At 33.1% G+C, this 23,028-nt stretch overlaps 1 protein-coding gene across 2 annotated transcripts in view; it reads left to right on the forward strand.

Annotated features, from left to right (window-relative positions):
* The first annotated feature begins 645 nt into the window (after nt 1–645).
* Nucleotides 646–23,028, forward strand: part of LOC124368968 — a 41,307-nt gene continuing 18,924 nt past the window's right edge. Inside the window, exons 1-3 of one of the 2 annotated variants that reach the window (XM_046826548.1) lie at nt 646–939; nt 16,258–16,372; nt 18,138–18,226. The gene's annotated coding sequence lies outside the window, so the exon portion shown is untranslated. The remainder of the gene's footprint in view (nt 940–16,257; nt 16,373–18,137; nt 18,227–23,028) is intronic. The other variant, XM_046826549.1, reaches the window with a different exon arrangement.

Raw genomic sequence — 23,028 nt, forward strand, 5'->3', positions numbered from 1 at the left:
GTGCACTTAAGGCACAATGGTGTGAAATATAGTTTCATCCTATGAAGCCTACTATTATTTCTAGCATGACCAAATCTTAGCCTACATATATTTACTATATTTTCTCTATTAAATTTAATATTTTTAAACCAGGGCTGGCCTGGAGGTGTAGACACTATTTCTTTATACCATCTTCCTGTTGTGATAGAACTGAATACTTTCTTAAATTGGTCAAATGATGCACTACTAGTTAACTTCTTAAAATCTGTTAAAGGCAAAACAGTATTTTGTAAATCAACGCCATCAGTTATAGCCTCCCTAGCCAATTTGTCAACAAATTCATTGTGTGATATACCACAGTGTCCTGGCACCCAATGGATTATAACATTTTTGTTCTTATTCATTATCTCATGCAATACCGTAAGTGTAAACCAATCCCCGTTATTAAAAACGTGTTTCGCTTTTTCAAGTGCTTTTATGGTTGCCTGGGAGTCACTATAAATGATGGCTGTGTCAAAGGAGGAACTATTTAAGTATTCTACAGATTTTAATATTGCAATCAGTTCAGCAGTATAATTGGACACCCTATTGTTTAACTTATATTTACCACTGACATTTAACTCAGGTATATAGAAGGCAGCTCCTACGCCTTCTTTGGTCTTTGACCCATCCGTAAATATTTGTATACCGTTCTTGTTTTGTATGTATTGTTTTGAGGTTATGTGACATTCATTGAATGATTGTTTTAAAACAATCGTACTATTTTCTTTTTTGCTAATATTATTTCCTATCGTGTCAATACATTTTAGTTTTATATCACTGAGGGCTAGGGGTTTGTCAAAATCGTTTAAGTTTTTTAAATTTAGGTTGTTCTCAGAGTTAGGCCAAAAGCTATCAATCATATCTAAGGAATGAATGTATGCTGGCAGTTTTTTATTTTTCCAATAAACCAGATTCGAGGTAAGTAATCTCAAATACACGAGTTTATACCAAGTTGGATGTGTTTTTTCTAAGCTAATTTTATATACCAATCTATCTGTTAACATTTGTCTCCTTATATTAAGTGGGGTAATATTGCACTCAGTTTGTAAGGCTATAATAGGGGTGCTTTTTCATAGCTCTGATTGCAGTTCTAAGAGCTAAATTTTGAATCAGATCTAATTTTCTTAAATCTTTCTTATTTGCATTACTTAGGATAAAACTACAATAGTCTATTTATTTATTTATTTACATACGGTATACACCATTTCACATTTGTTATAGGTATTGAGAAAATACAAGAGGCTTGATATAAACAACTTACATAAATAGTTTACATGCATACATGCTAAAGCAAACAGAAGCAAAAAAATAAGCAAAACAAGTGCCAAATAACATCAACATCGTGAATAAAAAGAAAAATTACAACAGCAATATAGTTCATAAACAAGTGCAACATGAAGGTGGAACCGTAAAAAAGACTTAATTAAAGTACCGGTAGCGTATAAAATATAGAGTTACTTATATACTACTGAGACATACATATGCATATGAACAAATACAATACGAAAGAAAAAAATAAAGATTAGCGTAGCCTATGTTCATTGATATATATAAAAAAAAAAAATCACAAGAAACCATTTCCATTTAGCAAAATATAAAACATGCTATTTTAGGTCTTATAAGGCCCTTATATATCTGTAAAGCCAAATCAGGATGGACACCTTTACTCCCACATGATATAGATTTAATAATATCAATGTCCTTTAAACATGACCTGCTTATATTTTCAATATTAGGTCTTAGTTTAAGTTTATTATCCAATGTAACTCCAAGTATTTTACATTGTTCAACTACAGGTATGACTCTACCATCCAGTTTAATCTCTATAGGCTATGCCCTACATTTTTCTTTCTAGAAAAAATTATTACTTTACCTTTTTCACAGTTGAATTTTAAATGTAGATTTTCAAATTCTTCTTCAAGCGAATCAAGAGCATTTTGAGCACTAATTTGAGTCTGAGTACAATTTTTGCTCATGGAGTATAAGAGAACATCATCCGCGTATTGTAATGACTTGGTTGGACTTGTAACAAAATTATTTATCTGTGCAATATAAATTGAAAATAGTATAGGACTCAGAACGCACCCTTGCGGTAAGCCTTTATAGGCATGACGTGTTATGTTGGAATTTGGATAATTTATAACTAGATTTGGTAATTCTAAGCAATATATGGGTCAACCTCGATTTTTCTCATATTACAATATAATGTTCCAATAGTCAATTAGAAAAGGAAATGACTAGAATTTCTTGCCGGAAAGCAGTTAAAGGGAGCAGGCAACTCATATTACAATATAATGTTCCAATAGTCAATTAGAAAAGGAAATGACTAGAATTTCTTGCTGGAAAGCAGTTATAGGGAGCAGGCAACCGCTAGAATTACCTATTAGTGATCAGGGGCACTGACGTGATCTGGGCTTCAAATTTGGAACTACTCGAGTTAATTTTTTTTCTAAAAGAGCAAGCAGCGCGAAGCGCTGCGCAGCGGGCAAGCATCGTGCGTGATCTTCGTCTATACTGAATTGATTCAGACCAAAGGAATGACACAGATTCCTTTACCAGATTTTTACGGAGATTTTGTATTGGGCGGATTATATTGGTTTACTTTGCTTTCCAGCATGTAATTATGTGTTTAAAATTGTTTTACATACATTACCTACATTATATTGTAATATTTAATAACAATTTATTAGAAATTTTTAATAAGAAAAAGGATCTGATGCCTGCACGATGCCTGCCCGCTGCGCAGCGCTTCGCGCTGCTTGCTCTTTTAGAAAAAAAATTAACTCGAGTAGTTCCAAATTTGAAGCCCAGATCACGTCAGTGCCCCTGATCACTAATAGGTAACTCTAAGCAATATATGACCGTCTGGCGGTTGCCTGCTCCCTATAACTGCTTTCCGGCAAGAAATTCTAGTCATTTCCTTTTCTAATTTACTATTGGAACATTATATTGTAATATGAGAAAAATCGAGGTTGACCCATATATTGCTTAGAATTACCCTAGATTTCTGTCAGTTAACCATTGGTGACAATACTTAACCAACCTCTCAGAAATCCCAAAACCAATCATCTTGTTACATAGTACAGGAATAGATACATTGTCATATGCACTGCTAATGTCTAATGATACGGCAATCAAAGTTTCATTTAAAGATAGTGCAGTATGGATTTCCGACAAAAACGATAGCATATAATCATTACAACCCCTCCTCCTCCGAAACCCATACTGAGAATCTGGTATGATATTCATTTTTTCGGTGAACCACTCCAACCTATTTTTTATCATAGTATTCAAAATTTTAACCATGCATGAAATAAGCGATATAGGCCTATAAGAGGATTCCACATGTTTGTCTTTTAAGGGTTTCAACAAACCAGTAATTCTAATTTGTTTCCATTTTGCTGGGATTGGTATATGATTATTCCATATATCATTAAATAGTTTCAAAATTAATATTAATGCATTAGATGGTAAATGTTTAATCATTTTATAGTTTATATTGTCAAATCCTGGGGAAGAATCCTTTATTTTAGAGTGAATTGCTATTTCTAGTTCCTCAATTGTAAAGTTTTCATCCAAAAAACCAAAATTGGGATTACCCAGTTGAAATTGTGTGTAATTTATTTCATTTTTATTAGGAACGTAATCTGGTGAAATGTTTTTCATGAATAGGTCTCCTAGGTTCTCATTCTTAATTAATTCGGACACATTATTGGTACATACCTTATTGTATTTTAATTTTTTTACTAACTTCCAAGCAAATGAAGAAGATTTTTGTTTACTTATTTCATTACAGACATTTACCCACCCTGCATGTTTTGCTTTTTGTATAACTTCTCTAGCTTCTAGTTGTGCTTGTTGAAATTGATGATAATTTATTGTTGACATGTTATTTTTAAACATATTAAAAGCTAATCTTCTCTTAGCCACAGCTTTTGAACATTCCTCTGTCCACCATGCTTTAGGCCTAAAAGATTTTTGGGGGTTTATTAAAGGCTTATATCTAGGTATGGTTTCCTCTGCGGCTTCCATTATAATATTATACAATTCATCATAATTTATATCAGCTAATTGTATTTTAAGGATATTAATTTTGTTTTCCACTATCTTGCTATATGTGTACCAGTCAGCTTTCTTAAAATTAAATTTTTTTTCTTCACACAAAATCGGTATTGTAGTTACATCTTTACTTATGCTACTGACATCAAATTTTATTGTGATCGGAAAGTGGTTACTTCCAACTGAATCCTTATTTACTTCCCAGTTAATTAGGAGTGAGTGCATACTAGGTGTTACAAAGGATAGGTCAATAACTGATGGTTGATGCAACGGTGTTGGTAGAGTTGTGACACTACCATCATTTATACAAATAAAAGAGGAATTGCTACACTCCTCAAATATGTCATTTCCCCTAGAATTAGCTTTTTGTGTGCTCCAATAAGGATGATGACCATTCATGTCACCACAAATCATTGTATAACCATGATCATTTCCAAAAATATCCCTCCAAAATGACCGAGGTATATATTTATTATTACAATATACTAATATTACAATATGTATATTATATATATTAATAGGTACTCTAAAGTTTTGAATCTGAATACTCAGGACTTGTACTGCACTATCACTATGCGCATAAATGGTATTGCAACACAGCGATCTATGTACAATACACACTACCCCTCCATAGCCGTCATTTCTATTAACTTTAAGTACTGAATAGTTACTATCCATTAACATGTCGTTATCATTTAGCCATGACTCTTGTATTAAACCTATGTGAACTTTTTGTTTATTAAATATTTGTATGATCTCTGGCCACTTAGGTTTTAGAGATCTAGAGTTCCATTGAAATAGGTTAAGTTCAGTTATCATTAATTATTCTTGGTGTTGATGATTAACATTATTTATTTTTAGTATTGATGGTATTACCTTTACCAATTATATCAACTCTGTTTTGTCTTCCTGGTGGTCTAACATTTTTACCTTTATTTAGACTGTCTGTATTTATAAGGTATGAAGAAAAAATGTCTTCAATTTGTTTTTTCGCTGTATTAGCATTAGATAAATTTATTCTTAGGCATTTACCCCTTAGTTCATTAATTTTATCATGTAGAAGTACTTTTAATTGCTCCCTATTATTTTCAGTATCAGACTGTGAAGAGATTTGTTTTACTGTAGGCCTACTTTGATTATAGATTGGAACTGTGTTTTGACCTATTTTGTTGACATTATAGTTACTGTTTGAAGAAGTTTGTATGTAGTTTCTATTACTATTGTAACCTAAGGTGTTATCTTTAGGTTTTCTATATACATATTTACTATCACTAGAACTGTTATCACTGTTAATTAGGTCACTAAGAGGTGAAAATCTGTTAGTGTTAATGTAAGTAGGCCTATTATTTAATGAAACGGGCAGCTCAGGATAGTCAGTATCATAGTTAGTTTTGATTTTCTCTGCATAAGTTTGTTTTTTAAAACGATTTTCCCTTGTTACTTTATAAGTAATAGGATAGTGTGAGCTAGCAGTGAAGTAGTCTTCTTTATTGGTACTCATTCTGTTTTTAATGAGTTTTTGTCTTTGATATTCAGGACAAAGCTTAGATGAGCTGCTATGTGGACCATAGCAATGTATGCATTTAACGGGTTGTGAACAGGGTTCAGACTCAGAATGGAATTTCTCTCCACAGTCTCTACATAGTCTGTCCTTTTTACATGGTGAGCTAGCCACGTGTCCGTATGAGAAACACCTGTAACACTGTTTAACCGGAATCACAAAAGTTTCAACTTTCATTCTAACATAGTCAAGTGTAATGAATTCAGGGAGATTGTCCGACTCAAAAGTTATTTTAACGAAATGTGTATCTACCAAAGTATTATTTACTCTCCTTTTAATTCTATGGGCTTGAATTAGAGGATGCTCACTTACCGCTTCAGCTAGGATATCATTTTCATTCACATCAGGCTCTACATATACTACACCTATAGAATAGATCCTGATGGAGGGGACAAAAACATTGTAATTCATTAAATGTTGTGAGTCAATTAGGTTATTTGCAGCAGTGTAATTTTTGCAGATTACTGAAAGGTTATTACCTGCACGTGTAATGAAATCTATATCATTGTGATGTTTTTTTATTATTTTTCCTACTTGAAATGGATTTAATTTACGTTTTTCTTTATGTTGGATTATTATTTCATAAGGTCCTTGATTTTTTATTGTATAGTATCTTTTAGTAAAACTTTTTTTCATCGTTGTTTGTATTATACCTTTTGACTGTGAATTAGCGTCATGATCATCATCGGTATGGTCCCTTTTACGTTTTAATTCATTGTCAGTAGTAGATATACTATAAGAGTGGTCTGATTCCATATTATTGAGGTTAATTGAATCAATTATTGATTCTACCGCTTTCTCAAGCTCAAAGGCGTCCATCGCCATTTGAGCTGGGTTGGCTGGACCTGATCCGGACATGTCAGGCCAAGCCTAGACGTGCAGAATTTGAGCTATTTATGTATTTATATTAATTTGTAAGGACAGGTTATATGGTAAAATATATTAGTAATTTAGTGGAAAAGATGAACACACAAGATATACAGGAAGAGAATTACATTGTAACCATAAAACTAAAATACCAGAAGTACAGAGATTTGGTCGAAAGCTATGAGTTCAAGCTACAGTTCACGAGAATCGGCAACCACAACTTAATCGCATAAAGTCCAACACACCAATGCGATGTGTATTCTTTGTTTCACAAGCAGTCACGTTTATCCTTGAAAATACATAACGTAAGTAAATGCTATTGTTTTGTTTTAAGTATATTGTAAATTATATTCATATTTATACATTAATTTCTAAGCTTGAAAGCTAACCAAACCATATTGTTCTTGAGCAGTGTGAAACTGGCCATAGATTCCATCCATAAAAAGAACTAATCGCTGACTTGAATCCTAACCTGGTACATAAACTATTCCTGACCTAGTTCCTGAACTACAACTAACCTAGTTCCTGAACCAGTTCAGGATTAAATTACATTATTAAAATTAAATTTTATAATTTAAAAACAAAAAGGACAAATACAAAAAATATCTATTAGATTATACTTAATACATTACTTTGAATACATGGTCTACTGTATTATATTAGTATCCTCATTTTAGACCTCTCCTATTTTTGGAGATTTACGTATCAAGACACTGAATGACAAAATCTATGGATAGAAGTACCTCGAAAAGGTACGAGCTAATTTTGATAAAACATTCTAAATACATTCAGTACTTGGTTTCCTGTACTACAATACAGACCTCATTCTTAGGCCGGGCCTTTTTCGGAGATATCGACTTTACGTGTCACATTCTTGAAAAACATACACAGCCGTACCTCAAAAACGTACGAGCCAATTTTGATAAAACTTTCTGTACACATTCACTACATGGTCTACTATACTAAAATACAAGCCTCATTCTTAGGCCACGCGTATTTTCGGAGCCACATTAACTTTATAGGCCAAGTGCTAACAAAAACCAATCTATGGATGTCTATATCTCAAAAACGTACGAGCCAATTTTGATAAAAGTTTCTGTACACATTCACTACATGGTCTACTATACTAAAATACAAGCATTTGGCCTGTAAAATCGACGTGGTTCCGAAAATGGCGCGGCCTAAGAATGTGTATATAAAGTGTTATCAAAATTGGCTCGTACGTTTTTGAGATATAACCATCCATAGATTGGTTTTTGTCAGCACTTGGCCTGTAAAATCGATGTGGCTCCGAAAATAGGCGCGGCCTAAGAATGAGGCTTGTATTTTAGTATAGTAGACCATGTAGTGAATGTGTATAGAAAGTTTTATCAAAATTGGCTTGTACGTTTTTAAGGAATGGGACCTTTTATAGGGTTTGTCAAAACTTGCCTTTTAATTGAGTATAGTCTTGAAAATTGCCGCTATAAATGGAGATTATTATCATAAAAGTAGTGTTTGTTCATTTAAAATCTTTATTTGTAGTATTTATCTTCACGTTATTAATTAAACATGTATTTTGTATGGTTTGAGTTGATGAACTAGGTTAGGATTCAGTTAGGAACTAGTTCCTGGTACTTGTTCTTTTTATGGATGGAATCTATGGCCAGTTTCACGTCGGCTTGTTCTTGGAAATACCTATTACATTATTTAGTATAATCAGTCCTTTAGATGGTCATGAATATCAGTGATTCCATATAATTCGATAACCATCATCCGATTGTGTTAGTGTTGGTGTTTATTATCCTGCAGCCCGACAAAACATATACACCCATTCCATGTGGGTAAAATTTTAGTTGCATCATAATAAAATTCAAATCGTTAAGATTGATATATGTCTTATTTTATGTCTAAACCTTCTATTTAAAAAAAATTTGTTTATGGTCTAAGACAACCATAAAGCGAAAATTATAATTTATTCCGGTATAAATCCAATGGATTTGCTTTCCTATCTTTTATTTATTTTGTTTCTATATAGGTTTAGAAATTTATTATATACCATAAAAACTCACTTTAACTAAAAGTACTACACTTGTTTTAAAGTTATTTGGTATTAATAATGTCATTGAATCGGTATATATTTTATATTTCAAATTAAACAAATTATTTTATTTCAATATTTTATATTCAATTGCGTGCAATATATTTACCAGTAGCTTATGTATAAATCACCCAAATATTTGTATATACAGTCTATGTTTGGATATCATTGTAACTTTAATCTTAACTCTCAACATGAATTACTTCACATTAATATATTTCTTATTGTATTTTTAACTACTGTAATTATGGCTATATTTCCGTAGAATGGTCTTTTGTATGTTAATTCCACTTACTACCATTTTAAGGATTGTGTTATTCTCAAACATTATTCTATTAAAGATACATTTTTGTACATTCCTATTACAAATACATGCTCTATTTCAATGCGCCTACGGTTATATATTATCATTCAATGAATAATGTTTGATCTTTTGTACATTTAAGGTAATTATTAGTTTGATTTGTCATTTATTTTGTTTGTATACTCTTAAAAATTAAGTATCAACTTTCTATTACTACTATATGAAGCAAAATGATTTTTGGTTTTTATTCCTTTGTAGTAAATATTATATTTTGTTGTTAGTAAATATTACTTACAGAAACTGACAGAATTTTGTTTTCTCATGTGCAATACATCTCATTTTGTTTATTTACAAACTACTTAATAATGCTGTAGTCTTTACTGTTTGTTTTAAGCACATTTCACTTTATTTTATTCTAAAATGGTGGCATTTGTATACCATACCTATGTATTATTAATATGTAAATGCGTGCACTTGAACATGATATAGTTTAAATCTATAAAAAATGTTAAATAACAATATATCCAAGCATGACACGGCAGACGGTGTAGCGGCTGATGGACAGCGACGCGCGACTGCTTGACAGATTAAATCACTACAGACAAGTATACTGCGAACAGTTCGACTCACACAACACTTTAACAATTCAAACAAAGAACGGCTTAGCATAATTCATTTCCACATTAGAAGTTACCACAAAAATATTGACAGTTTAATAATTTTAATTTACAGCTTGAACGTTAAATTTGATATTATTGTGCTTACGGACACCTGGGTTGACAGAGATAGGACCTTGGTAGCACTGGACGTTTATGACGTACACAGCACAAATAACAACTGGAATAGGAATTACGGTGTGATTGTTTATATAAGGAGTGAATTGAGTGGAGTGACTAAACAGATTACTTTGGGAGAGGCGACTGGACTGCAGGTGGACTTTGACTGTGACTTGTTTTTGGAGGAACTTCATAACTACTACTCGCTTACTTCTAACGATATGGCTCATCGTAGGAGATACCAATATTGATATTTTAAACAATAGTAATGACAGAAAAGACTTATATTTAAACATACTATACGAAGCTGGCCTTACAGAATGTATTAACAAACCTACTAGAGTGACTGACCAATCTAGTACTTGCATTGACCATATATTTATCAAACACTCTGACTATAGTGTCGTGACTGCGGGTGTACTGACCACTGACCTGACCGACCACTACGCCGTGTTGGCCGGGGTGGAGCGTGGGGCCCCCAGTGCCGGCACTCACACTGATACTGAGAGTACATACCTAGACCAACAGGAACTGCACCGTCTACTGGAGACTCAGTCGTGGGAACATGTTCTTGTACAGCAAGATGTTAATAAGTGCTGTGACGCATTTTTTGATGTTTTTGAGGATTTAAAACAGCATTCTCAAAAATATAAAAGACAGAGTAACCGCAATCAGAGACAAACCATGGATTACAGCAAACCTAATTAGTGCGATTCGAAAGCGAGATAAATTAAGTAAGACATTAAAAAAGCAACCATTTAATACTACATTAAAAAATTATTATAACTATTTCAGAAACAATCTTTCAAGGGAAATTAAATTAACGAAAAATAATTATTACAAAGAACAAGTTTTAAAATCATCGAATAATCCAAAAATGTTCTGGAAGATAATTAGCGAGATAAGTGGTGCATCGCAAGCAAAATCTGCTTTTCCTGTTCAAAATTTCGCCACTGTGGCAGACACCGGGGGTGGGAGGACCGTAGCCGTGGCTAACTCTCAATGATTTTTTTTCACAAGTAGGGCAGAGTTTGGCGAGTAAGTTGCCGCGGCCTGTCGGTCCGCCCCTTGTGGATGATGCAGTGTATCGAACTGAGCATGTGTTTCAGTTGGAACCGGTCACCGACAGCCAGGTGAAGTGCGTGGCTGAGATGCGCGGTGGCTCTGATCCTGGATGTGACGATTTTCCTTCTAATACCTTAAAAAATAATATTGCACATTTTCTTCCTCCTCTCAAACATTGAATTAATCTTAGTCTAACTTCTGGCATTTTCCCCGAAAGATTTAAACTGGCTAAAGTTATTCCGTTACACAAGGGAAACAGCAAATCGGACACGAACAACTATAGACCTATCTCCTTGCTTAGTGTAATCGGTAAAGTGCTTGAGAAATGTGTAAAAAAACAATTTCAAAATTATTTAGAATCCAACAACTTAATATCGGAATTACAATTTGGTTTTAGACAGGGAACAAATACTTCAGACGCCTTTTTCAAAATTAATAAACAAATAATGCATTTACTAAATGAACATTTTAAAATTCTCTTAGTTTTAGTGGACTTAGCTAAAGCCTTCGATTCAATTGGCAGAAATTTGTTGATTAATAAATTACAATATATTGGTGTAAGAGGAATTGCATTACAATGGTTCGAAAGTTATTTAACTGATCGGAAGCAATTTGTAACAATAAATAATCGAAATAGTAGTCCATTGGAAGTAAATTATGGCGTCGTTCAAGGAAGTACACTTGGTCCATTACTCTTTCTCGTTTATATAAACAACATAGTAAAGCTAAATATTACTGGAATGTTACAACTGTTCGCTGATGACACAGTAATTGTTTTCAAAGGAAGAACCTGGCAAGAAGTTTACCAGGTTGCTTCGAACGAGCTAACGCAAATACAAAATTGGTTTCTTTCTAACATTCTAACCGTGAACGTCAGTAAAACAACATTTTTACCAATCGCATTAAGGAATGTGAGTGAGCCACCCGCGGAGCTGCAATTAGTACTGCACTCGTGCGGCGATTCAGTTAACACCGCCTGTCACTGCCAGCCTATAGAGAGGGTGGACCAGTACAAGTACCTAGGTATAATTATTGATAAAAAACTTAGATGGGAACCTCACATTAATTATTTAAAACCTAAACTTAAAAAAATGATATACGTGTTTTACCAGTTAGGGCAAATTTTAAATTATAAAAAGCTGCAATTAGTACTGCACTCGTGCGGCGATTCAGTTAACACCGCCTGTCACTGCCAGCCTATAGAGAGGGTGGACCAGTACAAGTACCTAGGTATAATTATTGATAAAAAACTTAGATGGGAACCTCACATTAATTATTTAAAACCTAAACTTAAAAAAATGATATACGTGTTTTACCAGTTAGGGCAAATTTTAAATTATAATGAATTAAAAACTGTCTATTTTGCATATGTTCAGTCTATTTTACAGTATGGAATAATAGCGTGGGGAGGGGCGTTCAAAACTATCATTGATCCATTAAATGTTATTCAGAAATCTATACTCAAGGCAGCTCTAAATAAACCTAAACGTTTTTCATCAAATCAGTTGTTCATAGAATCAGATATTCTCACGATCCGTCAGTTATATATTAGGAATGTGATGGTCTACACCTATAGGCACAGGGAGGCGGTACTCGGTCGAACTACTCACAGCTACTCTACCAGGGCCGCTGTGGGGGGTGGTGTGCGGGCTCCTGTCATTGAGATGACTGTGAACCTGACGAACGCATACTACATGGCGAGTACATTGTACAGGCGCTTGCCTCCAGTGATAAGGGACCTGCGGGCCGAACCAACTGGTCTGTTCAAACGACTGATTACTATCTGGCTGCGGATGGTCGGCTCTGATAATGCTGAGTCTCTCCTCACTCCCACTTACCGTTATTAACTACATTTACTATAACTACTTTCAGTTGCTGTGCCGTCGTGTCAGCATATACAACATGTTCAACCGCTTGCTTAGATATTTTTGTTTTCATAACTTTTATTTTATTTTATTTTGTGGGACTGATTGTGTGATCTGAATTTTGCTTATTGTATGGATTTAAAAAAAAGTCTGTTCTACTAAAATTGTTGTAAATAAGAGCTCGCCGTCACGCACAGGCCTCGGCCCATGTGACGGTATTTTCATAATAATAATCATGTAATTGTAATTATTGTATATTTGAAAATAAAGAGTAATTTGATTTGATTTAGAGTAATTTGATAATGATATAGAACATATTACCTGCTTCGGAAAAAACCTATCAGTAATATGCCGAAACTTTACATCCTCAGATGAGTTAGTAAACTCCCACCACCTATATAAATACAATGTATTCATACCATCTAGTAAAATAAACTCAATAGGAGTCGTTAACAATGAGTTAGACATTACTCGAAATGAAATGCTTACTGACATAACAGCTGGTTGTGATATCATATCAGCCCAAAGGATCAATAAGAAAGTAGGTAAAGACCTAGATAATACACAACATAACCTATGTGCACAGTTTTTGTATCTGTATCTTTATTTAGTTCGAGAAATAATAATTTTTGCATAAGATATATAAAATGACGGCTAGTGGCTAAACTACACATTTCTGGACCTATGTTTACAGGAAATTTTTTGTTTGGAATCATGAGTACTATCATCCAAAGAATATTGTTGGTTTTTGAAGAATTGGGAATAGGAGTACTTTTAACATCATATTCAATGAAACCAAATGATGGTTTATGGCTTCCTTTTCTGTGATCACCTTTTGTGTGTGTGTGTGTGTGTGTGTGTGTGTGTGCGTGTGCGTGCGCGCGCGTGCGTGCGTGCGTGTGTGTGTGTGTGTGTGTGTTTTCTGTTAAGTGTACTTTTATGTATGTTTCCAATTATCTAATTTCTGAGAGATTTCCATTACTTTTGGACAAATTTAGTGCACCAGTGTTATTTTATGATCATTTTTCTGGAAAATAATTTCCAAACTTTTTAGTAAAATGCTTGACAAAATTGGTGTGTGGTTTGACTTTGTATGTTTACAAAAGTAACAATATCACAGTGATTAAATGCTAGAAGATAAAAGTGATTTATGACTTTTCCCAGTCTCCAATCACCTGTAACAGTTTATACTTTGTCTGACAGGTTATAGACTGCAGTCACATTTTGGACAACTGCGACTAGAAAATTAATGTAAATAAAGTTGTCATAAAAATGTTAAGTGCACAGTGTAAATTTGTTACTGTAAAGCTATGTTTAAAAATACATTTGAAAAGATTTTTAGAGAGGCAAGGACAATAGATTTATTGATTAAGCTAGTTATAGCAAAAAGCAAGGAGAGCATAATTTATTGCTAAAATTGGATGATATGCATGTTGGCAATATACATGCTGTGTGAATGTTGAGTTTAGCTGCAGTTCACCTTCCTCTGGCAGCAGTGCAGTGTCTGAAATGTGACGCTGTTACAGATTTGACTCCTGGAATCTGGAGTCATGTTTGTCTGATAAGATCCAAAAAATTCGGTAACAAAGAAGCTCAAAACCAACTCTTTGTATTGTTTTAATATCAAAGACAACTAGACTACAAAATATAGTGTAATGTAGGTGAAGAAGTATTTTCATTGTCTCATCAGGTGCACAATTGATTATGTGTAACTATAAAGTAGATAAGCTGCAGTGGACGGCAGAAATGGTTGAAGCTGGTTATTGGAAAATTAATACAATGAATCAAGGACATTGAAACATAATTATATTCACTAATACATGATGAACCTACATATGATGTAAAGATTGGAGTCTATCGAGAATTGAATTGAATTGAATATCGTCTTGTTACTGGGCTTTCACATCAGGGCAGTTTGATGTGGATGAGTGCTTGGAGAGGATATAGTAAGTTGAGGGTAGTTGTCAACATGGATGGTGATTCTTGAGATATTTGAAGATATCAGAATTTGTAAGCTTATATATTATAATTCAATTTTGAATATATTTTTCTTAAATCACTCAAATTAATAAACTTTTTAAATTAATTAATTGAAGAAAGTCTTGTTGAAGCATGAAATTTTAGAGAATGCAGAATTGTTATATGTTTGAAAAAAATATTATTTTTTAACTTAAACCAAACTTTTATTTGAATTTAATTTTATAAGATTTCTATAAAAAGATACTTATTTTAGTTGGTTGATCTTTTCGAAAGTGTTTAACCCTTACCATGCGGCAAACGGATATATCCGTTACAACTAATTTTGACCGAAACGCGGTAAACGGATATATCCTTCAAAGTATATTTTGTGTTATTTAATCAATTTTAGTTGCCGTGGAATCCGCTAGAGTTCAAGGGAATGTTGAATACTTGTTCCGAAAAGCAGATGTTACAGTTTGAACCTCATTGGCGTGATGCAGTGGTGGGAGGGCGTGGCTTTGTCCCTCGTGGCGTGATTTACCCTCAGTCTGCGACGAACCATTACGCAGTAAACGGATATATCCCGGCACGGCATATTTTAGTGTTTAATGCTGTTTTGCCATATTTCCTTATTTACTGTTCGTGTTCCTGTTGTATTTAGCATTATATTATCTTTTTATTTTGTGATTAATTTATTTGTTGTGTCGTTTTAGGCCTATACTGTTCTAATGCAATGGCAAATCCTGATGATTTTTTGTAAAATTTAAAAATTTGTTAAAAAATATAGGGGTCTGATTATTTTGTGATACTGTATTATTTTTTATTCCTAATAGCCACCACTAACTAAAAATAAAATTAGAGTTGGTAAAATGTAAAAAAATATTTAAAGTTAATTACGCGTTATGAGTCAAAATTGAAAGATAAATTCCGCGTGGGAAGGGTTAAGTTTGTTTTATATCATAATTTATTTGTGGTTGTATGAATTGATCAAATTTTATTTTATTATGAAATAAATATTTTGATCAAAGCTGAATTGAAATTAAAAAATCTGTTCATTTAAATAGCAAGTGGTCATATAATATTTTGGTTTTCACTGAGAAAATACAATTAATCAGAATAAAGATTAATATTATATTTCAAAATAAATTGTCTGAATATTTATTTTTAAATTAGTTAAAACAATTTTAAAAATAGTTCCATGGATATCAGAGGTATAAATCACAGATAAGAAAAAGGTTTGTGTGATACAATGATTAAATATTTAGTATCATCTTTAATTCAATTATTATGCTTTGTATGGAACTAATAATATTGCAAAACTGTTGACATTTATGTTTGAGGAAAACCAATTAAGTCTTAGTCTCAAAAACTGAACATTTAAAATTCAATTTATAGGTCTCAAACTAATGTTAAACTCAAATGTTAACAAAACTAAACCAAGTTATTACCAAACTCAAATTAAATATATTTTAAATTGTACTATTCATATCTAAACAGTTCTATATATATATATATATATATATATATATAATATATATATATATATATATACCATAGTTTATTTGTTTGTACATTAGCTTGTATGTATCCTTTAAGAAGGTAGACTTAAAATATATGTTGTAAGTACATAATTACTTGTTAATAAGAAGATTACTGTATTATATACTAAAAGATGATAAAGTTTTGATGTGATTTGTCAGAAAAGATCTTCAACTTCTAACAGCAGTAATGGAAAGAAGTGGCAAATGGACTGGCGTTTTCACTAATAGTGCTCCAAACTACCTGAGAGGAAAGCAAACCTCTGCTTGTGTATAGGTAACAGTTCCATGTTATTTTTAACTGTATTTTGTATTTCCTAAACACACAGCCTACATGTAGGGCTGCAAGAAGTCGTGAACTAAAGTTAACTTGCAAAGAAATATATTACACAGTATTTTTATTTCAGAAAACCTTATAAGAATGTTATTAGTTTTTAATAACTTTTGATTTATGCATGAAACATTAGAGGCTATTGTAATTGATTCTCACAGAGTATCTCAACAACTGTCTGCTCCTGTCCAGTTGAAGCTGCATTAATCCTTCTACCCTATACTTGTGATTAAGAATGCAAACAACTCTTTATAGTATTAACAATTAGGGATGGCGGCTGAGGGGCCAATGTAGTCACAGCACATGCTTGCGTCCCCAATTACACACACAATTGCAGAGGGTTGGAGTTAGACTGCCATCTGGTGTTTTCTGTCACTCAGTAACGTCTTAGACTCATGACTAAGCAATACTATGTGACAATATCAGTGTATATATATGAAGTTTGGTATAATATTTCTTGTCATTATGTTTAAAATCTATATATACGTATCACTTTAGGATAAAATTACCAATAACAAAATTCTGGATTTGATTGTCGGAGTGCACTAAGGTAGAAATACGGACGTCCTAATCCACTGCACTGTGTGTGTATTGGTGTAAGGTTACTTGGTCCCCAGCTGCACTCACTATTTGCTAATACTATAAATGAAATCAAATAGAGTTGGGAAAAGTGTATTGTAATATTAATGTAACATTAGTTCTTACACATAACGTAGCTATGGTAGGAAGGGTTGATTCAATTGAATTTTGAGTTAAGCTCCAGTTCACCTTTCTGTTATTGCAGCGTTTAGTATCTGACGCTGTCTCAGACTTGACTCCTGAAATCTGGAGTAATGTTCGTCTGAAGAGACCCAAAGAAAGTCAAGGACGAAGAAGCTCAAAACGTTGAGTTTACACAACTTTATTTTACATTGAGTTTCTTATTAAAGTATTACAATAGTCTATTATACTATGATCATTGCCATGGTTCTCGTTCCATAGCAGATTCATTATCATTCTCTAAAACAAATTCAAAAAATCACCTATTATATTGATGGGCATACAATATAATATGAAATTATGAATTAGAACGTAACGGGAAGTTGTATTTTAATTATGTACAAGTGGATAAGAGGAATTAATCGATCCCACCCTGTGTAATATCACTATTTATTTCTAATAACCTAATGTGTTTAAAGGACTAATCGCCTTTAAATATATTTTCATTCCAAATTTAATAACGTTGTTAACTTAACACTCTGCAACTATATAAACATGTAAATGTGTTACCTTAATCTTGAGGCGTAATCTTGAGTAAAACTGAAATTATTTCTCAAATAAAAAGATATAATGCATTAAATTAGTATATATTAAATGGTTTCAATACAATACAATTTAAAACTACCAGTACTAACTTGCCAAAGGATTACATATTCGTTTTTACCCTAATTTCTCACAATCTAATTTAAAATTAAATCCCAATATTTCGTTCCCAAAATTTTCATTTAATTTAAGTTTTAATTAATAAAATAATCCAATGTAGCTTTAAAAACGCTACACCCAATAATTGCTCTGATTTACTATGTATGAGTTAATGAGTACCTTGTATTCATACATCATATATACATATCCCTGTTCCATAGCTAGATTCACCTGAGTCAGCAAACTGAGTTAGCAACTGCCTCAGGACATCAGGCTTACAGATTACTAACAAATTATTAATTATTTACAGGTAATCCAGAAGTAGAAGGAGGTAGTGAAGGTAGAAGAGAAGAACGAATAAGGAACAAAAAAAGAGTTTCGTTCCCAGCCCTTATATAGGTAAACCTTCTTTGCTTCTTAACTCTTATGTTAGAACACTTAAGACACTAAGATTTAGTCAAAAGCTAAAGTGTTGATCTGGAAAAATTGAAGATATACATTGGTAGTTTACATTCACAGGTGTTTCTGAATTATTTATATTTGGTGAACCAATTTTGGGCAATATGTGTGAAGTAAAATATGTTACAAAGTGGATATGTGCACCACCACGATTTTGAGTCTTGTATTAGCTACTATTGGTAGGCATATTGTCAATAAAACATTTTGTGCACACAGTTTTTTTATATATTTTTTTAACAAAACTACATAAATAAATCCATTTCCCTCTTGGCAGAGTCCTACTTATGTAGCCTAATCTTATGTATGGTTGGGATATACCTACTAAAGTCAGGATAGCAATATTAGGCTAAACCGATATGCTTGAGTTAATCATTATTTATTGAGAAAAGCAAATAAAACTGGTTATATTTGACAATCAACTACTGTATAATAGTTACCATTACAAATCTAGAATGCTTAAAGAGCTTACTGGGTTTATATTAGAGCTGGTGGATAGCGTGACTTCTAAAGATCAAGAAGCTAAACCAAACTTGGAAATCAGACATAGAATTTTGACTAACTTTTAGTTTATATATAATTAAGTTGTGGAAAGGTGACCCGACTAATCTGAGAAATAGGAATATATATAGATATTTTAGAAATAAAGTTAATAATGCTATTAAAAATCAAAAAAATCGTTACTATAACCAACAATTTGAAAATGTTAAATGTGATACCACAAAATTATGGTCCAATGTGAATGAACTGCTTGGAAGGAAAAAAAAGAAAAATGTAGATGAAGTCATAATGGATGCTATGAGCAAGACAAGGAACAAATATGATATAGTGAATGGTTTTGCTGACTACTTTTTAAATGGATAAGCCATAGAGATCATGATGTAAATGGATATCTTTATATACCCGTTGCCAGTTATAGAACCATAAAGGATATAATAGATACTATAAAAATCGACAAGTCCCCAGGTAGTGACAAAATTAGAGCTAAAGATGTTGTATATGTTTCTGGAAAAATTGCACATGTGATAGCTAGAATGATAAACACCTCATTATAAAATGGAGTATTCCCTGATAGCCTAAAAATTTACTTATATACTTTACTCTTATATACTGGCCTTATTACAGTTTTTTGATAAGGCCAGTATATAAGAGTAAAGATAAGAAACAGTTTAGTAATTATAGACCTATAGCTATATTGCCAACCATCGAAAAAATATTTGAAAGGTATGTCTCGAATTATCTAAATAAATATTTGAAAGAAAACAACATATTGAACCCCAACCAGTATGGGTTCCAAAAAAATAAATCAACTGGACACGCTTTAAAATCATTTGCAAACAAAGTAAATGGTTTTATGAATAGTAGAAGCCATGCACTCGCCTTATTCATCGATTTAAGTAAGGCATTTGATACAATTGAACACAAAGAACTGTTAAAATCACTTGAAGGAATAGGTATAAGAGGAATATTTTTAAGTTGGTTTGAATCATATTTAAGAAACAGAAAATTTACTGTGAAAGTTGAAAATGAATATAGTGATTTAAAAACCATAACATTAGGAGTGCCTCAAGGTAGTTTACTTGGACCAATAATGTTTTTGATTTATTTAAATGGTTTATTTGAGCTGATAACAGATTGCACAATTTTAGCCTATGCTAATGATATAGTAATTATAAGTGGACATAGACAATTAGGCAGTGCAACTGAGAAACTAAATAGAGATTTTAAAATTTTAACTAAATGGGCACATGATAAAAAACTTATTATAAACGGACAGAAGACAGCCATGATGCATTTTTGCCCCCAGAACATGTCAGCCAAGGAAGAAATTATTGTTAAGTTACATGGTTGTGACTGTCTACATAAATCTAATATTAACATTAATTGTGACTGTGAGAATATAAGGCTAGTGGATAAATTCAAATACTTGGGACTGACTCTAGACAGGAAAATGATATTTAATGAACACATTTATGATCTTCATAAAAGGTTGAATCCTTGTGTTGCTGCTATATGTATGTTGAGTGATAAAGTTACCAATAATAAGGTAAAGATGGTTGCATATCAATCGCTGGTGGAATCCAACATTAGATATGGTATTGGTATTTGGGGTGCAGCTGCTACATCCCATTTAAACACTATAAAGAATTTGCAAAATAGGTGTTTGATAAGACTATTTGGAAACAATGAAATGGTTAAAACTTTAATGAATCCCAAACAGTTATATATATACAGAAATATTATGGATAATTTTAATAAAAATGAACACAAAATAAAAAGAACAAGGATTTTCAACACACGACTCTCCACAAAATATTCTATACCAAGAATTGCCACAAAGTTTGGTGAGAGGTTACCCGAGTTTTATATTCCATATTATTTTAACTTACTTCCAGATGAAATTGAAAGCTTGAGAAACTTTTGGGTTTTTAGAGAGGCAGTGCAGAGATGGATTACTACGACACACATTGAGCTGACTACTTAGCATGAACTACATCTAAACTACATCTAGCTACACTAACATTTAAACACACACACATGCACAGACAAATGAAGTGAATGAGTGGGTAAATTTTTGTTACTTCTATGATCAACCAGATTTTGTTAAAAACTAGGATGTATATAATGTTAAATATTTATTGTTATTGTTGTTGTTTGATGGTTCATGTTATTTATTGATATTTTTGTTATTGTTGTTGAATGTTTAGAGATTTGTTGCTTATATTTAACTACGAGGGCTGTTTTTTTTTCAACTTCCGATCGTGCCGCTAGATGGCTGGGCGAGCGGTATCGGCCAGCAATGCGCGGCAGTCGACTGCGCACCTCTCCCACTACAACCTCACTCAATTTCAGACGGCCGACGCCATTTCCAATTTATCTAGCGACACATAAACATGGCTACCATGATAGAATCTCCCGCCAAGTGTGAGTTGAGAAGTGTCATTCGTTTCGTTTCTTGCAAGCTGAAGGGTTATCTGCAGCAGAAATTCACCGTAGAATGGAACGAGTATACGGTGAAAGCTTTATGAGTGACAGTGCAGTGCGTGATTGGTGTAGGAAATTTAAAGATGGACGAGTTGACATTCATGATGAAGGGGGCCAAGGACGAAAGTCGGGTCGCAAACGAAGACCTCGTTGATCGAGTTGACCAAAGTGTAAGAAGCAATCGAAGGTTTACGATTACGGAGCTATCCAATCAGTTTCCTGAGATTTCAAGGTCAGCCCTATACTCTATCGTAACTGAAAAGTTAGGCTACAAAAAACTTTGTGCGCGATGGGTGCCGAAGATGTTGTCTGATGACCACAAAGCTCGGCGAATGGCGTCAGCAACGTCTTTTCTGAACCGCTATGAAGCTGATGGCGAAGATTTTTTGATCAAAATCGTGACAGGAGATGAGACATGGGTTCTGTACGACACCCCAGAAACGAAACAGCAGTCCCAACAATGGATGCATTCAAACTCTCCAAACAAACCCAAAAAATTCAAAAAAACTTTCAACAACAAAAAGATTATGGCCACAGTGTTTTGGGATCAAAAAGGTGTATTGCTTGTTGAGTTTTTAGAGCCAGGTACCACAATCAATGCGGAAGGATACTGCGGTACGTTACAACGTTTGCGGAGAGCTATCCAGAACAAAAGGAGAGGAATGCTCACATCGGGAGTAGTGCTCATTCATGACAACGCCCGTCCTCACAGTGCTGCTGCTTTGACAAAGCGTCTTCTTGACGGTTTTAAATGGGATGTTTTTGACCATCCGGCGTATAGTCCTGACTTAGCGCCGAGTGACTATCACCTTTTCCCGGAACTGAAGAAGATGCTAGGAGGGCAGAGCTTCCGAACAGACGACGCGCTGCGAGACGCCGTGAAGACCCATCTCAAATCACTGGCGGCAAACTTCTATGAAGAAGGTATTAAGAAGCTTGTACCCAGGTATGAAAAATGCCTCAATTTAAATGGCGATTATGTTGAAAAGTAACTAATAATGTACCTAACTTTTGATAATAAATTTATTTAATTACTCTCCCTAGTTTTATTTTTATATCACATCGGAAGTTGAAAAAAAAACAGCCCTCGTATTTATAGAATGTTATTTGTTGATGGGCAATATTTTATATATTTTGTTTATATATCCAGTTATATAATTTATTATCTATTTATACTCTGAATAATGTATGTATTATCCCCTTAATGCTATATAAAATGCCAATATTTAAAAATCTGGAGTTATAGAAGCACCACAGCCACACAAAGAGCAATATAACATTTTCTTGAAAAAGCATGAACTATAAACTGATCAAAACAAATAATTAATGAAACTGTAATTTTGTATCTTGCTTTTTTTAAGTTTCATTATGGACCTCACCGATAAGTCATGTTGACTTGGTGGGGCCATGATTATGTAAAATTATGTGTTACAAAAAAAAAAAAAAAAAAAAAAGCCCATGTGAGGCCTCCTCTTCCCCTTATTCAGGTTTTCTGGTAACAATTTTGGTTCACCACATGTGATCTCTCCGGACAGAATTGGTTTTCCACAGAAATCCATTAGTGGTAAGCTGATATCCCGGATGATGGCTTTTGTCAGGTTATATTTTATTCCCTCGTGTTCCCTTAATGATGTCAATGTCTAATGCATATTGTAATTCCTGAAATCCTGTGAACCTCAAATAAATCCTTATAGGCCTACCCTACATATTTTTAGTTCAAAATTTTATTTTTAAATAAAATAAACATATCTACAATCACT

The sequence above is a fragment of the Homalodisca vitripennis genome, chromosome X (genome assembly GCF_021130785.1).
Source record: "Homalodisca vitripennis isolate AUS2020 chromosome X, UT_GWSS_2.1, whole genome shotgun sequence".
Lineage (NCBI taxonomy): Eukaryota > Metazoa > Arthropoda > Insecta > Hemiptera > Cicadellidae > Homalodisca > Homalodisca vitripennis.